The sequence below is a fragment of the Eucyclogobius newberryi genome, unplaced genomic scaffold, assembly GCF_026437365.1.
Source record: "Eucyclogobius newberryi isolate DKJ021-1_F unplaced genomic scaffold, fEucNew1.0.hap1 SCAF_4, whole genome shotgun sequence".
Classification (NCBI taxonomy): Eukaryota; Metazoa; Chordata; class Actinopteri; order Gobiiformes; family Gobiidae; genus Eucyclogobius; species Eucyclogobius newberryi.
Genome location: NW_027316056.1, coordinates 112,412 through 127,031, shown reverse-complemented (window position 1 = coordinate 127,031; position 14,620 = coordinate 112,412).

The window sequence follows — 14,620 nt, the reverse complement described above, 5'->3', positions numbered from 1 at the left end:
CCCAGACTCTGCCCGGGGAAGGGCCACTCTGGCCGGGCATGGCCTCCGCTGAGCACCCCCTGGAACCCCTGGAGCCCCCGGAGCACCTCCAGAGCCACCCCCCACTCTCCCCAGACTCACCCCGGGGAAGGGACACTCTGGCCGGGCATGGCCCCCGCTGAGCACCCCCTGGAGCCCCCGGAGCACCTCCAGAGCCACCCCCCACTCTCCCCAGACTATGCCCGGGGAAGGGCCACTCTGGCTGGGCATGGCCTCCACTGAGCACCCCCTGGAGCCCCCGGAGCACCTCCAGAGCCACCCCCCACTCTCCCCAGACTATGCCCGGGGAAGGGCCACTCTGGCTGGGCATGGCCTCCGCCGAGCACCCCCTGGAACCCCTGGAGCCCCTCCAGAGCCACCCCCCACTCCTCCAGACTCACCCCGGGGAAGGGCCACTCTGGCTGGGCATGGCCTCCACTGAGCACCCCCTGGAACCCCCGGAGCACCTCCAGAGCCACCCCCCACTCTCCCCAGACTCTGCCCGGGGAAGGGACACTCTGGCCGGGCATGGCCTCCGCCGAGCACCCCCTGGAACCCCCCGGAGCACCTCCAGAGCCACCCCCCCACTCCTCCAGACTCACCCCGGGGAAGGGACACTCTGGCTGGGCATGGCCTCCACCAAGCACCCCCTGGAGCCCCCGGAGCACCTCCAGAGCCACCCCCCACTCCTCCAGACTCACCCCGGGGACGGGACACTCTGGCTGGGCATGGCCTCCACTGAGCACCCCCTGGAACCCCTGGAGCCCCGGGAGAACCTCCAGAGCCACCCCCCACTCTCCCCAGACTCTGCCCGGGGAAGGGCCACTCTGGCTGGGCATGGCCTCCGCCGAGCACCCCCTGGAACCCCCGGAGGCCCTCCAGAGCCACCCCCCACTCTCCCCAGACTCACCCCGGGGAAGGGCCACTCTGGCTGGGCATGGTCTCCACCAAGCACCCCCTGGAGCCCCCGGAGCACCTCCAGAGCCACCCCCCACTCCTCCAGACTCACCCCGGGGAAGGGACACTCTGGCTGGGCATGGCCTCCGCCGAGCACCCCCTGGAGCCCCCGGAGCACCCCCAGAGCCACCCCCCACTCTCCCCAGACTCACCCCGGGGAAGGGACACTCTGGCTGGGCATGGCCTCCACTGAGCACCCCCTGGAACCCCTGGAGCCCCGGGAGCACCTCCAGAGCCACCCCCCACTCTCCCCAGACTCTGCCCGGGGAAGGGCCACTCTGGCTGGGCATGGCCTCCGCCGAGCACCCCCTGGAACCCCCGGAGCACCTCCAGAGCCACCCCCCACTCCTCCAGACTCACCCCCGGGGAAGGGCAACTCTGGCTGGGCATGGCCCCCACTGAGCACCCCCTGGAACCCCTGGAGCCCCTGGAGCACCTCCAGGGCCACCCCCCCACTCCACCAGACTCAGCCCCGACCCGGGCACACTCTTCCCCGGGTACTGGGCTCCGGGACTCCGGGGATGACCACCGGGGACCAGGCTCTCCCTCCGAACCCGGGGACCCACCCTTAAGCACCCCCTCGCGGGCTAAACCCCTTAGGGGCAGCCGCCTGGAAGCCCGTGCCCTTGGTACTCTGACATGGAAGCCCGTGCCCTTGGTACTCTTAACCACACTTTGACATTTTTCGAGTATAGTGTACTATTTCGGTTTTTACTCTAAGTCCCTCAGGGGTATAGTGTACTATACTATGATGGTCAGATCACCTCCAGGCCCCAGGGGAGTGCTTTTCTGGGGTCAAACAGTGCACTGATGATGGGGGATTATTTCATTTTGCTCATTTTGGTGTTTTTTCACATTTTAACCCATTTTCACCCCTTTTGCTCACAACTTCGTACTACGGCCCGGAAAAACGACAGAGTCGATGGGTATAGTGTACTATTGCCGAAAAATGACAGAGTCTTTTCGGGTATAGTGTACTATTTCGGTTTTTACTCTAAGTCCCTCAGGGGCATATGGTGCTATACTCTGATGGTCAGATCACCTCCAGGCCCCAGGGGAGTGCTTTTCTGGGGTCAAACAGTGCACTGATGATGGGGGATTATTTCATTTTGCTCATTTTGGTGTTTTTTCACATTTTAACCCATTTTCACCCATTTTGCTCACCCCGCACTCTGCCGCATATGAGGCCGGGGAAGGGCCACTCTGGCTGAGCATGGCCTCCGCTGAGCACCCCCTGGAGCCCCTGGAGCCCCCGGAGACCCTCCAGAGCCACCCCCCACTCCTCCAGACTCACCCCGGGGAAGGGACACTCTGGCTGGGCATGGCCTCCGCCGAGCAGCCCCTGGAGCCCCCGGAGACCCTCCAGAGCCACCCCCCACTCTCCCCAGACTCACCCCGGGGAAGGTCCACTCTGGCTGGGCATGGCCTCCGCCGAGCACCCCCTGGAGCCCCCGGAGCACCCCCAGAGCCACCCCCCCACTCTCCCCAGACTCTGCCCGGGGAAGGGCCACTCTGGCTGGGCATGGCCTCCACCAAGCACCCCCTGGAGCCCCCCGGAGCCCCTCCAGAGCCACCCCCCACTCTCCCCAGACTCTGCCCGGGGAAGGGACACTCTGGCCGGGCATGGCCTCCGCCGAGCACCCCCTGGAACCCCTGGAGCCCCCGGAGCAGCTCCAGAGCCACCCCCCACTCTCCCCAGACTCTGCCCGGGGAAGGGACACTCTGGCCGGGCATGGCCTCCGCCTACCACCCCCTGGAACCCCCGGAGGCCCTCCAGAGCCACCCCCCACTCTCCCCAGACTCTGCCCGGGGAAGGGACACTCTGGCCGGGCATGGCCTCCGCCGAGCACCCCCTGGAACCCCCGGAGCCCCTCCAGGGCCACCCCCCACTCCTCCAGACTCACCCCGGGGAAGGGACACTCTGGCTGGGCATGGCCTCCGCCGAGCACCCCCTGGAGCCCCCGGAGCACCCCCAGAGCCACCCCCCACTCTCCCCAGACTCTGCCCGGGGAAGGGCCACTCTGGCTGGGCATGGCCTCCACCAAGCACCCCCTGGAGCCCCCGGAGCACCTCCAGAGCCACCCCCCACTCCTTCAGACTCACCCCGGGGAAGGGACACTCTGGCTGGGCATGGCCTCCGCCGAGCACCCCCTGGAACCCCTGGAGCCCCTCCAGGGCCACCCCCCACTCCTCCAGACTCACCCCGGGGAAGGTCCACTCTGGCTGGGCATGGCCTCCGCTGACCACCCCCTGGAACCCCTGAAGCCCCCGGAGCAGCTCCAGAGCCACCCCCCACTCTCCCCAGACTCTGCCCGGGGAAGGGCCACTCTGGCCGGGCATGGCCTCCGCTGAGCACCCCCTGGAACCCCTGGAGCCCCCGGAGCACCTCCAGAGCCACCCCCCACTCTCCCCAAACTCACCCCGGGGAAGGGACACTCTGGCCGGGCATGGCCCCCGCTGAGCACCCCCTGGAGCCCCCGGAGCACCTCCAGAGCCACCCCCCACTCTCCCCAGACTATGCCCGGGGAAGGGCCACTCTGGCTGGGCATGGCCTCCACTGAGCACCCCCTGGAGCCCCCGGAGCACCTCCAGAGCCACCCCCCACTCTCCCCAGACTATGCCCGGGGAAGGGCCACTCTGGCTGGGCATGGCCTCCGCCGAGCACCCCCTGGAACCCCTGGAGCCCCTCCAGAGCCACCCCCCACTCCTCCAGACTCACCCCGGGGAAGGGCCACTCTGGCTGGGCATGGCCTCCACTGAGCACCCCCTGGAACCCCCGGAGCACCTCCAGAGCCACCCCCCACTCTCCCCAGACTCTGCCCGGGGAAGGGACACTCTGGCCGGGCATGGCCTCCGCCGAGCACCCCCTGGAACCCCCCGGAGCACCTCCAGAGCCACCCCCCCACTCCTCCAGACTCACCCCGGGGAAGGGACACTCTGGCTGGGCATGGCCTCCACCAAGCACCCCCTGGAGCCCCCGGAGCACCTCCAGAGCCACCCCCCACTCCTCCAGACTCACCCCGGGGACGGGACACTCTGGCTGGGCATGGCCTCCACTGAGCACCCCCTGGAACCCCTGGAGCCCCGGGAGAACCTCCAGAGCCACCCCCCACTCTCCCCAGACTCACCCCGGGGAAGGGCCACTCTGGCTGGGCATGGTCTCCACCAAGCACCCCCTGGAGCCCCCGGAGCACCTCCAGAGCCACCCCCCACTCCTCCAGACTCACCCCGGGGAAGGGACACTCTGGCTGGGCATGGCCTCCGCCGAGCACCCCCTGGAGCCCCCGGAGCACCCCCAGAGCCACCCCCCACTCTCCCCAGACTCACCCCGGGGAAGGGACACTCTGGCTGGGCATGGCCTCCACTGAGCACCCCCTGGAACCCCTGGAGCCCCGGGAGCACCTCCAGAGCCACCCCCCACTCTCCCCAGACTCTGCCCGGGGAAGGGCCACTCTGGCTGGGCATGGCCTCCGCCGAGCACCCCCTGGAACCCCCGGAGCACCTCCAGAGCCACCCCCCACTCCTCCAGACTCACCCCCGGGGAAGGGCAACTCTGGCTGGGCATGGCCCCCACTGAGCACCCCCTGGAACCCCTGGAGCCCCTGGAGCACCTCCAGGGCCACCCCCCCACTCCACCAGACTCAGCCCCGACCCGGGCACACTCTTCCCCGGGTCCTGGGCTCCGGGACTCCGGGGATGACCACCGGGGACCAGGCTCTCCCTCCGAACCCGGGGACCCACCCTTAAGCACCCCCTCGCGGGCTAAACCCCTTAGGGGCAGCCGCCTGGAAGCCCGTGCCCTTGGTACTCTGACATGGAAGCCCGTGCCCTTGGTACTCTTAACCACACTTGACATTTTTCGAGTATAGTGTACTATTTCGGTTTTTACTCTAAGTCCCTCAGGGGTATAGTGTACTATACTATGATGGTCAGATCACCTCCAGGCCCCAGGGGAGTGCTTTTCTGGGGTCAAACAGTGCACTGATGATGGGGGATTATTTCATTTTGCTCATTTTGGTGTTTTTTCACATTTTAACCCATTTTCACCCCTTTTGCTCACAACTTCGTACTACGGCCCGGAAAAACGACAGAGTCGATGGGTATAGTGTACTATTTCGGTTTTTACTCTAAGTCCCTCAGGGGCATATGGTGCTATACTCTGATGGTCAGATCACCTCCAGGCCCCAGGGGAGTGCTTTTCTGGGGTCAAACAGTGCACTGATGATGGGGGATTATTTCATTTTGCTCATTTTGGTGTTTTTTCACATTTTAACCCATTTTCACCCATTTTGCTCACCCCGCACTCTGCCGCATATGAGGCCGGGGAAGGGCCACTCTGGCTGAGCATGGCCTCCGCTGAGCACCCCCTGGAGCCCCTGGAGCCCCCGGAGACCCTCCAGAGCCACCCCCCACTCCTCCAGACTCACCCCGGGGAAGGGACACTCTGGCTGGGCATGGCCTCCGCCGAGCAGCCCCTGGAGCCCCCGGAGACCCTCCAGAGCCACCCCCCACTCTCCCCAGACTCACCCCGGGGAAGGTCCACTCTGGCTGGGCATGGCCTCCGCCGAGCACCCCCTGGAGCCCCCGGAGCACCCCCAGAGCCACCCCCCCACTCTCCCCAGACTCTGCCCGGGGAAGGGCCACTCTGGCTGGGCATGGCCTCCACCAAGCACCCCCTGGAGCCCCCCGGAGCCCCTCCAGAGCCACCCCCCACTCTCCCAAGACTCTGCCCGGGGAAGGGACACTCTGGCCGGGCATGGCCTCCGCCGAGCACCCCCTGGAACCCCTGGAGCCCCCGGAGCAGCTCCAGAGCCACCCCCCACTCTCCCCAGACTCTGCCCGGGGAAGGGACACTCTGGCCGGGCATGGCCTCCGCCTACCACCCCCTGGAACCCCCGGAGGCCCTCCAGAGCCACCCCCCACTCTCCCCAGACTCTGCCCGGGGAAGGGACACTCTGGCCGGGCATGGCCTCCGCCGAGCACCCCCTGGAACCCCCGGAGCCCCTCCAGGGCCACCCCCCACTCCTCCAGACTCACCCCGGGGAAGGGACACTCTGGCTGGGCATGGCCTCCGCCGAGCACCCCCTGGAGCCCCCGGAGCACCCCCAGAGCCACCCCCCACTCTCCCCAGACTCTGCCCGGGGAAGGGCCACTCTGGCTGGGCATGGCCTCCACCAAGCACCCCCTGGAGCCCCCGGAGCACCTCCAGAGCCACCCCCCACTCCTTCAGACTCACCCCGGGGAAGGGACACTCTGGCTGGGCATGGCCTCCGCCGAGCACCCCCTGGAACCCCTGGAGCCCCTCCAGGGCCACCCCCCACTCCTCCAGACTCACCCCGGGGAAGGTCCACTCTGGCTGGGCATGGCCTCCGCTGACCACCCCCTGGAACCCCTGAAGCCCCCGGAGCAGCTCCAGAGCCACCCCCCACTCTCCCCAGACTCTGCCCGGGGAAGGGCCACTCTGGCCGGGCATGGCCTCCGCTGAGCACCCCCTGGAACCCCTGGAGCCCCCGGAGCACCTCCAGAGCCACCCCCCACTCTCCCCAGACTCACCCCGGGGAAGGGACACTCTGGCCGGGCATGGTCCCCGCTGAGCACCCCCTGGAGCCCCCGGAGCACCTCCAGAGCCACCCCCCACTCTCCCCAGACTATGCCCGGGGAAGGGCCACTCTGGCTGGGCATGGCCTCCACTGAGCACCCCCTGGAGCCCCCGGAGCACCTCCAGAGCCACCCCCCACTCTCCCCAGACTATGCCCGGGGAAGGGCCACTCTGGCTGGGCATGGCCTCCGCCGAGCACCCCCTGGAACCCCTGGAGCCCCTCCAGAGCCACCCCCCACTCCTCCAGACTCACCCCGGGGAAGGGCCACTCTGGCTGGGCATGGCCTCCACTGAGCACCCCCTGGAACCCCCGGAGCACCTCCAGAGCCACCCCCCACTCTCCCCAGACTCTGCCCGGGGAAGGGAAACTCTGGCCGGGCATGGCCTCCGCCGAGCACCCCCTGGAACCCCCCGGAGCACCTCCAGAGCCACCCCCCCACTCCTCCAGACTCACCCCGGGGAAGGGACACTCTGGCTGGGCATGGCCTCCACCAAGCACCCCCTGGAGCCCCCGGAGCACCTCCAGAGCCACCCCCCACTCCTCCAGACTCACCCCGGGGACGGGACACTCTGGCTGGGCATGGCCTCCACTGAGCACCCCCTGGAACCCCTGGAGCCCCGGGAGAACCTCCAGAGCCACCCCCCACTCTCCCCAGACTCTGCCCGGGGAAGGGCCACTCTGGCTGGGCATGGCCTCCGCCGAGCACCCCCTGGAACCCCCGGAGGCCCTCCAGAGCCACCCCCCACTCTCCCCAGACTCACCCCGGGGAAGGGCCACTCTGGCTGGGCATGGTGTCCACCAAGCACCCCCTGGAGCCCCCGGAGCACCTCCAGAGCCACCCCCCACTCCTCCAGACTCACCCCGGGGAAGGGACACTCTGGCTGGGCATGGCCTCCGCCGAGCACCCCCTGGAGCCCCCGGAGCACCCCCAGAGCCACCCCCCACTCTCCCCAGACTCACCCCGGGGAAGGGACACTCTGGCTGGGCATGGCCTCCACTGAGCACCCCCTGGAACCCCTGGAGCCCCGGGAGCACCTCCAGAGCCACCCCCCACTCTCCCCAGACTCTGCCCGGGGAAGGGCCACTCTGGCTGGGCATGGCCTCCGCCGAGCACCCCCTGGAACCCCCGGAGCACCTCCAGAGCCACCCCCCACTCCTCCAGACTCACCCCCGGGGAAGGGCAACTCTGGCTGGGCATGGCCCCCACTGAGCACCCCCTGGAACCCCTGGAGCCCCTGGAGCACCTCCAGGGCCACCCCCCCACTCCACCAGACTCAGCCCCGACCCGGGCACACTCTTCCCCGGGTCCTGGGCTCCGGGACTCCGGGGATGACCACCGGGGACCAGGCTCTCCCTCCGGACCCGGGGACCCACTCTTAAGCACCCCCTCGCGGGCTAAACCCCTTAGGGGCAGCCGCCTGGAAGCCCGTGCCCTTGGTACTCTGACATGGAAGCCCGTGCCCTTGGTACTCTTAACCACACTTTGACATTTTTCGAGTATAGTGTACTATTTCGGTTTTTACTCTAAGTCCCTCAGGGGTATAGTGTACTATACTATGATGGTCAGATCACCTCCAGGCCCCAGGGGAGTGCTTTTCTGGGGTCAAACAGTGCACTGATGATGGGGGATTATTTCATTTTGCTCATTTTGGTGTTTTTTCACATTTTAACCCATTTTCACCCCTTTTGCTCACAACTTCGTACTACGGCCCGGAAAAACGACAGAGTCGATGGGTATAGTGTACTATTGCCGAAAAATGACAGAGTCTTTTCGGGTATAGTGTACTATTTCGGTTTTTACTCTAAGTCCCTCAGGGGCATATGGTGCTATACTCTGATGGTCAGATCACCTCCAGGCCCCAGGGGAGTGCTTTTCTGGGGTCAAACAGTGCACTGATGATGGGGGATTATTTCATTTTGCTCATTTTGGTGTTTTTTCACATTTTAACCCATTTTCACCCATTTTGCTCACCCCGCACTCTGCCGCATATGAGGCCGGGGAAGGGCCACTCTGGCTGAGCATGGCCTCCGCTGAGCACCCCCTGGAGCCCCTGGAGCCCCCGGAGACCCTCCAGAGCCACCCCCCACTCCTCCAGACTCACCCCGGGGAAGGGACACTCTGGCTGGGCATGGCCTCCGCCGAGCAGCCCCTGGAGCCCCCGGAGACCCTCCAGAGCCACCCCCCACTCTCCCCAGACTCACCCCGGGGAAGGTCCACTCTGGCTGGGCATGGCCTCCGCCGAGCACCCCCTGGAGCCCCCGGAGCACCCCCAGAGCCACCCCCCCACTCTCCCCAGACTCTGCCCGGGGAAGGGCCACTCTGGCTGGGCATGGCCTCCACCAAGCACCCCCTGGAGCCCCCCGGAGCCCCTCCAGAGCCACCCCCCACTCTCCCCAGACTCTGCCCGGGGAAGGGACACTCTGGCCGGGCATGGCCTCCGCCGAGCACCCCCTGGAACCCCTGGAGCCCCCGGAGCAGCTCCAGAGCCACCCCCCACTCTCCCCAGACTCTGCCCGGGGAAGGGACACTCTGGCCGGGCATGGCCTCCGCCTACCACCCCCTGGAACCCCCGGAGGCCCTCCAGAGCCACCCCCCACTCTCCCCAGACTCTGCCCGGGGAAGGGACACTCTGGCCGGGCATGGCCTCCGCCGAGCACCCCCTGGAACCCCCGGAGCCCCTCCAGGGCCACCCCCCACTCCTCCAGACTCACCCCGGGGAAGGGACACTCTGGCTGGGCATGGCCTCCGCCGAGCACCCCCTGGAGCCCCCGGAGCACCCCCAGAGCCACCCCCCACTCTCCCCAGACTCTGCCCGGGGAAGGGCCACTCTGGCTGGGCATGGCCTCCACCAAGCACCCCCTGGAGCCCCCGGAGCACCTCCAGAGCCACCCCCCACTCCTTCAGACTCACCCCGGGGAAGGGACACTCTGGCTGGGCATGGCCTCCGCCGAGCACCCCCTGGAACCCCTGGAGCCCCTCCAGGGCCACCCCCCACTCCTCCAGACTCACCCCGGGGAAGGTCCACTCTGGCTGGGCATGGCCTCCGCTGACCACCCCCTGGAACCCCTGAAGCCCCCGGAGCAGCTCCAGAGCCACCCCCCACTCTCCCCAGACTCTGCCCGGGGAAGGGCCACTCTGGCCGGGCATGGCCTCCGCTGAGCACCCCCTGGAACCCCTGGAGCCCCCGGAGCACCTCCAGAGCCACCCCCCACTCTCCCCAGACTCACCCCGGGGAAGGGACACTCTGGCCGGGCATGGCCCCCGCTGAGCACCCCCTGGAGCCCCCGGAGCACCTCCAGAGCCACCCCCCACTCTCCCCAGACTATGCCCGGGGAAGGGCCACTCTGGCTGGGCATGGCCTCCACTGAGCACCCCCTGGAGCCCCCGGAGCACCTCCAGAGCCACCCCCCACTCTCCCCAGACTATGCCCGGGGAAGGGCCACTCTGGCTGGGCATGGCCTCCGCCGAGCACCCCCTGGAACCCCTGGAGCCCCTCCAGAGCCACCCCCCACTCCTCCAGACTCACCCCGGGGAAGGGCCACTCTGGCTGGGCATGGCCTCCACTGAGCACCCCCTGGAACCCCCGGAGCACCTCCAGAGCCACCCCCCACTCTCCCCAGACTCTGCCCGGGGAAGGGACACTCTGGCCGGGCATGGCCTCCGCCGAGCACCCCCTGGAACCCCCCGGAGCACCTCCAGAGCCACCCCCCCACTCCTCCAGACTCACCCCGGGGAAGGGACACTCTGGCTGGGCATGGCCTCCACCAAGCACCCCCTGGAGCCCCCGGAGCACCTCCAGAGCCACCCCCCACTCCTCCAGACTCACCCCGGGGACGGGACACTCTGGCTGGGCATGGCCTCCACTGAGCACCCCCTGGAACCCCTGGAGCCCCGGGAGAACCTCCAGAGCCACCCCCCACTCTCCCCAGACTCACCCCGGGGAAGGGCCACTCTGGCTGGGCATGGTCTCCACCAAGCACCCCCTGGAGCCCCCGGAGCACCTCCAGAGCCACCCCCCACTCCTCCAGACTCACCCCGGGGAAGGGACACTCTGGCTGGGCATGGCCTCCGCCGAGCACCCCCTGGAGCCCCCGGAGCACCCCCAGAGCCACCCCCCACTCTCCCCAGACTCACCCCGGGGAAGGGACACTCTGGCTGGGCATGGCCTCCACTGAGCACCCCCTGGAACCCCTGGAGCCCCGGGAGCACCTCCAGAGCCACCCCCCACTCTCCCCAGACTCTGCCCGGGGAAGGGCCACTCTGGCTGGGCATGGCCTCCGCCGAGCACCCCCTGGAACCCCCGGAGCACCTCCAGAGCCACCCCCCACTCCTCCAGACTCACCCCCGGGGAAGGGCAACTCTGGCTGGGCATGGCCCCCACTGAGCACCCCCTGGAACCCCTGGAGCCCCTGGAGCACCTCCAGGGCCACCCCCCCACTCCACCAGACTCAGCCCCGACCCGGGCACACTCTTCCCCGGGTCCTGGGCTCCGGGACTCCGGGGATGACCACCGGGGACCAGGCTCTCCCTCCGAACCCGGGGACCCACCCTTAAGCACCCCCTCGCGGGCTAAACCCCTTAGGGGCAGCCGCCTGGAAGCCCGTGCCCTTGGTACTCTGACATGGAAGCCCGTGCCCTTGGTACTCTTAACCACACTTTGACATTTTTCGAGTATAGTGTACTATTTCGGTTTTTACTCTAAGTCCCTCAGGGGTATAGTGTACTATACTATGATGGTCAGATCACCTCCAGGCCCCAGGGGAGTGCTTTTCTGGGGTCAAACAGTGCACTGATGATGGGGGATTATTTCATTTTGCTCATTTTGGTGTTTTTTCACATTTTAACCCATTTTCACCCCTTTTGCTCACAACTTCGTACTACGGCCCGGAAAAACGACAGAGTCGATGGGTATAGTGTACTATTGCCGAAAAATGACAGAGTCTTTTCGGGTATAGTGTACTATTTCGGTTTTTACTCTAAGTCCCTCAGGGGCATATGGTGCTATACTCTGATGGTCAGATCACCTCCAGGCCCCAGGGGAGTGCTTTTCTGGGGTCAAACAGTGCACTGATGATGGGGGATTATTTCATTTTGCTCATTTTGGTGTTTTTTCACATTTTAACCCATTTTCACCCATTTTGCTCACCCCGCACTCTGCCGCATATGAGGCCGGGGAAGGGCCACTCTGGCTGAGCATGGCCTCCGCTGAGCACCCCCTGGAGCCCCTGGAGCCCCCGGAGACCCTCCAGAGCCACCCCCCACTCCTCCAGACTCACCCCGGGGAAGGGACACTCTGGCTGGGCATGGCCTCCGCCGAGCAGCCCCTGGAGCCCCCGGAGACCCTCCAGAGCCACCCCCCACTCTCCCCAGACTCACCCCAGGGAAGGTCCACTCTGGCTGGGCATGGCCTCCGCCGAGCACCCCCTGGAGCCCCCGGAGCACCCCCAGAGCCACCCCCCCACTCTCCCCAGACTCTGCCCGGGGAAGGGCCACTCTGGCTGGGCATGGCCTCCACCAAGCACCCCCTGGAGCCCCCCGGAGCCCCTCCAGAGCCACCCCCCACTCTCCCCAGACTCTGCCCGGGGAAGGGACACTCTGGCCGGGCATGGCCTCCGCCGAGCACCCCCTGGAACCCCTGGAGCCCCCGGAGCAGCTCCAGAGCCACCCCCCACTCTCCCCAGACTCTGCCCGGGGAAGGGACACTCTGGCCGGGCATGGCCTCCGCCTACCACCCCCTGGAACCCCCGGAGGCCCTCCAGAGCCACCCCCCACTCTCCCCAGACTCTGCCCGGGGAAGGGACACTCTGGCCGGGCATGGCCTCCGCCGAGCACCCCCTGGAACCCCCGGAGCCCCTCCAGGGCCACCCCCCACTCCTCCAGACTCACCCCGGGGAAGGGACACTCTGGCTGGGCATGGCCTCCGCCGAGCACCCCCTGGAGCCCCCGGAGCACCCCCAGAGCCACCCCCCACTCTCCCCAGACTCTGCCCGGGGAAGGGCCACTCTGGCTGGGCATGGCCTCCACCAAGCACCCCCTGGAGCCCCCGGAGCACCTCCAGAGCCACCCCCCACTCCTTCAGACTCACCCCGGGGAAGGGACACTCTGGCTGGGCATGGCCTCCGCCGAGCACCCCCTGGAACCCCTGGAGCCCCTCCAGGGCCACCCCCCACTCCTCCAGACTCACCCCGGGGAAGGTCCACTCTGGCTGGGCATGGCCTCCGCTGACCACCCCCTGGAACCCCTGAAGCCCCCGGAGCAGCTCCAGAGCCACCCCCCACTCTCCCCAGACTCTGCCCGGGGAAGGGCCACTCTGGCCGGGCATGGCCTCCGCTGAGCACCCCCTGGAACCCCTGGAGCCCCCGGAGCACCTCCAGAGCCACCCCCCACTCTCCCCAGACTCACCCCGGGGAAGGGACACTCTGGCCGGGCATGGCCCCCGCTGAGCACCCCCTGGAGCCCCCGGAGCACCTCCAGAGCCACCCCCCACTCTCCCCAGACTATGCCCGGGGAAGGGCCACTCTGGCTGGGCATGGCCTCCACTGAGCACCCCCTGGAGCCCCCGGAGCACCTCCAGAGCCACCCCCCACTCTCCCCAGACTATGCCCGGGGAAGGGCCACTCTGGCTGGGCATGGCCTCCGCCGAGCACCCCCTGGAACCCCTGGAGCCCCTCCAGAGCCACCCCCCACTCCTCCAGACTCACCCCGGGGAAGGGCCACTCTGGCTGGGCATGGCCTCCACTGAGCACCCCCTGGAACCCCCGGAGCACCTCCAGAGCCACCCCCCACTCTCCCCAGACTCTGCCCGGGGAAGGGACACTCTGGCCGGGCATGGCCTCCGCCGAGCACCCCCTGGAACCCCCCGGAGCACCTCCAGAGCCACCCCCCCACTCCTCCAGACTCACCCCGGGGAAGGGACACTCTGGCTGGGCATGGCCTCCACCAAGCACCCCCTGGAGCCCCCGGAGCACCTCCAGAGCCACCCCCCACTCCTCCAGACTCACCCCGGGGACGGGACACTCTGGCTGGGCATGGCCTCCACTGAGCACCCCCTGGAACCCCTGGAGCCCCGGGAGAACCTCCAGAGCCACCCCCCACTCTCCCCAGACTCTGCCCGGGGAAGGGCCACTCTGGCTGGGCATGGCCTCCGCCGAGCACCCCCTGGAACCCCCGGAGGCCCTCCAGAGCCACCCCCCACTCTCCCCAGACTCACCCCGGGGAAGGGCCACTCTGGCTGGGCATGGTCTCCACCAAGCACCCCCTGGAGCCCCCGGAGCACCTCCAGAGCCACCCCCCACTCCTCCAGACTCACCCCGGGGAAGGGACACTCTGGCTGGGCATGGCCTCCGCCGAGCACCCCCTGGAGCCCCCGGAGCACCCCCAGAGCCACCCCCCACTCTCCCCAGACTCACCCCGGGGAAGGGACACTCTGGCTGGGCATGGCCTCCACTGAGCACCCCCTGGAACCCCTGGAGCCCCGGGAGCACCTCCAGAGCCACCCCCCACTCTCCCCAGACTCTGCCCGGGGAAGGGCCACTCTGGCTGGGCATGGCCTCCGCCGAGCACCCCCTGGAACCCCCGGAGCACCTCCAGAGCCACCCCCCACTCCTCCAGACTCACCCCCGGGGAAGGGCAACTCTGGCTGGGCATGGCCCCCACTGAGCACCCCCTGGAACCCCTGGAGCCCCTGGAGCACCTCCAGGGCCACCCCCCCACTCCACCAGACTCAGCCCCGACCCGGGCACACTCTTCCCCGGGTCCTGGGCTCCGGGACTCCGGGGATGACCACCGGGGACCAGGCTCTCCCTCCGAACCCGGGGACCCACCCTTAAGCACCCCCTCGCGGGCTAAACCCCTTAGGGGCAGCCGCCTGGAAGCCCGTGCCCTTGGTACTCTGACATGGAAGCCCGTGCCCTTGGTACTCTTAACCACATTTTGACATTTTTCGAGTATAGTGTACTATTTCGGTTTTTACTCTAAGTCCCTCAGGGGTATAGTGTACTATACTATGATGGTCAGATCACCTCCAGGCCCCAGGGGAGTGCTT